The sequence below is a fragment of the Hippopotamus amphibius genome, chromosome 12 (assembly GCF_030028045.1).
Source record: "Hippopotamus amphibius kiboko isolate mHipAmp2 chromosome 12, mHipAmp2.hap2, whole genome shotgun sequence".
Classification (NCBI taxonomy): Eukaryota; Metazoa; Chordata; class Mammalia; order Artiodactyla; family Hippopotamidae; genus Hippopotamus; species Hippopotamus amphibius.
In genome coordinates this window covers 43,801,804-43,805,321 of record NC_080197.1, presented here as the reverse complement: position 1 = coordinate 43,805,321, position 3,518 = coordinate 43,801,804, and positions in this window count along the sequence as shown.

Below are 3,518 nucleotides of genomic sequence, written 5' to 3'. Positions count from 1 at the left end.
AAATGGGGGACTTCCTAGGTGGTGCAGTGGTAAAGAATCCACCTGTCAATGCAGGGGACACAGGTTCGAGCCCTGCCCTGTGAAGATTCCACATGCCATGGAGCAACTAAGCCCGTGTGCCACAACTATTGAGCCTGTGCTCTAGAGCCTGTGAGCCACAACTACTGAGCCCATGTGCCGCAACTATTGAAACCCACACGCCTAGGGCCCGTGCTCCACAAGAGAAGCCACTACAGTGAGGAGACTGCGCACCACAACGAAGAGTAGCCCCCGCTCACAACAACTAGAGAAAGCCCGTGTGCAGCAATGAAGAACCAACACAGCCAATAAATAAATTAAATAAATAAATAAAAATAAATTTATTTAAAAAAAAAGAATAAAATGGGAACTGTGCCATGACATATTTTTCCAAGTGTAATTTATATTTCTGTTAAAATTTTTCATACACTTAAAAAATTATACCACAGGATTGGTCTACATTTTAAACTGAGAGATTTATTTATTAGGTCATTTATTCAATACCTACATAGCTGTTGTGTGTTAGACTAAGCCTCAGATATGGTGACTCTTACAGATAAGTGTCTCCCCTTGCTTACATCATTTACATTTTCTATGAAGGACAGATAATGAACTGGTTTTAAAAAGGGCAATCAAAACTGTTAACTATTGGGATGTTGGCTATAAAGGAAATCATCAAGGCAAAGGAGCTGGAGATGCTGACTTTGGATAAAGTGGTCAGCTGGAGAAGTAATAATTAAGCTGAAGGTTAAAAGATGAGAATGAGTCAGCCATGCAAGGAGTTGGGAAAATACCACCAAAGTCAGAGAGGAAAACAAGGAAGAGGCATGGAGCTGGAAAGGATGGAGTGTGCAGCAGGAACAGAAAGGAAGCCAGTTGGGCTGAAGTGTAATGAGCAAGGATGAGAGCGGACAGAGGTGATGAAGGGATGGAGGTGAACATGGAGTTTGTCTCTGGTAGAACCTGGAAGTATTTAATAAGGAACTTGGATTATTTTTCAGGGCAAAAGAAAGCCATTAGAGTGATTTTATGACTAATGCTTTAGCAAGTTCACTTCTGATGCTATATGCAAAAAGCACTAAGAGAATAGGAAAGGAAACTTCTAATTTACCTATGCATATGGTCAGTATAATCTCACAATTCCCGTATATCTCAGAATCAATGACAATATATCTCAGTTTGCAAAGATTTAGCAAGTAAAAAAGACAGAAAAGGGGAGCTCAATGAGGAAACTAGAATAGGAATCCAGTTAGTTAATGGATAAGAGTAGCTTGGACCAGATGGAGAGAATTAAACAGATTTTAGATATGTTTTGGAAGTAGACTCTCTAGAGTGCAGTGATGGATTGGACACAGAGTATACTAAAAGAGCACTCAAGAATAATCATTATTTCTCTAGCTGTAGAAACTACATATGTGGAAAATGTCAAAGTATTTTTCTCAGATGGAGAAGCCACAACAAAAAAGCAATAGGAGTAGAGAATCACAGCTTCCTTTTAGACACTGAAGGTGTTTGAGGGACAAACAAGTGGAGATATGAGTTATCAACTGGGGGATCCAGAAGGTAAGTATTGGCTGGAGAGGTGCACTTGAAGCCCTGATCATTGAGACCAGGGTTAGCGCACTACTGCATGTGGGTGAATCCAGCCTCTGTCTGTTTGAATAGGGCTCTACAAGCTATGAACGCTTTTTCATGTCTAAATTGTTGGAAAAAATTCAAACCAAGAAGAATATTTTATGACACATGAAAATTACAGGAAACTCAAATTTATCCATAAATAAAGCTTTATTGGAACTCAGCCACATTCGTTTCTATATTATCTACGGTTACTTTCATGCTACAAAGGCAGAGTTGAGTAGTTGTGACAGAGACCATATGGCCTGCAAAGTCAGAAACATTTACTATCTGACTATTTACAGAAAATGTCTACCACTAATTTAGATGATATTAAAGCTATGGGATTGGATGGTAGAAACCCTAGAAAGTTTTTCTTCGCTGTTGCACCATTGCCCAGATGTCCTGGAAGGATGTGGGAACCTGGAGAGAGGACCATTCGTTCACTCGCCTGCTGTGAGCTCCACTTATGGACTCTCTAAGGAAGGAATAGCATCACAAGAGATGATGAATTGAAAGAGCCAGACAGCGTTTCTGCATGGCAAGCTCCAAATTAAGTGTACAGTGAACAGATTTGCAAAGTTTAAAAAAAACACACGTGGGAAAAGGGCCTTCTGTTTATTTTTTTTTTCTCCTTATTAATTTACCACAACCACCATCAAGGGTTCCGGTTTCTGTCTGGGAAGTGAGACTGGCAGGACAGAAGATCAAAAAGCAGCTGGAAAACCCTGAGAAATTGTGGGACCCTCATAAAAGAACCAGAGGACAATGTTTCTCAAACCACTTGAAAAACTGAAGAGTCCATTCTGGTCATGTTATTGTGTTTTTCGTGATATGTTAACAGCTGAAAGGAAGGACCCCAGCAGTTGTGGACTAGGGTGGAATGTTTTCTGTGAAATTCCAGGCTCCGAAATGACAGGATTCACGTGATCTTTCAGGGAAGCCCATGCTTTAGCCTGAGAATAATGCCCATGATGTATCTTAACTAGGAACCCAGGCAAGTAATTCTCTTTTTTTAAACTGAAGCATAGTTGATTTACAATGTTGTGCTGGTTTCAAGCACACAGCAAAGTGATGCAGTATATATGTATATACATGTACGATTTCAGATTCTTTTCCATTATACCTTATTAGAAGATACTGTATTTGGGTCCCTGTGCTATACAGTAGGTCCTTGTTGTGTATCTATTTTATATATAGTAGCGTGTATCTGTTAATCCCAAACTCCTAATTTATCCCTCTCGCACACCCATGCCCTGGGCAAGTAATTCATTAGTCGAATTTCAAACAAATGAATGTCTGTAACAGAAAATAAAACGTCTTGCTTCTTAAATACACTTATACTTGTCTTCTACTGGATCTGTACAAAGTGTCAGGGCTGATTATGTAGTTTTTGTGTATCTCAGAAGCAATGATACTAACTCTTTGAGGAAAGATTTAGCTAATAGAAGAGAGAAAAAAGGTTTCAGTGATTTACCTCAAGATTGCAACTTAAGAGGGAATGGCGGGGAAAGCACCAAGTCAAGAAACAATTAAAACCTCTTTAATTCAATTTATCCACCAGGCATTTGAGCATGGTGGTATTTTATTAGTGTTTTGAAATATTGACGGTGACGCAAGGAAGGCTAGAAGAGGCCACATCCATTCATATATTTTTCTAGAATCCTTACTGCTTCTAATTGTGGTGAACCAACCTCATTCCACCAGTCAGGGTTGCTTGCGATGAGTTGTCAGCTTTTCCATTTCCTGGTCACTTAAGTTAAGTGTATCCATCTATTTCCTTACCTCCAATATTGCCAAAAACTACAGTGAGGAAAAACATTATCCAAACCATTATATGTTGAACTATTATTATAAAATATTTGACATTTATGTATAAATAATTC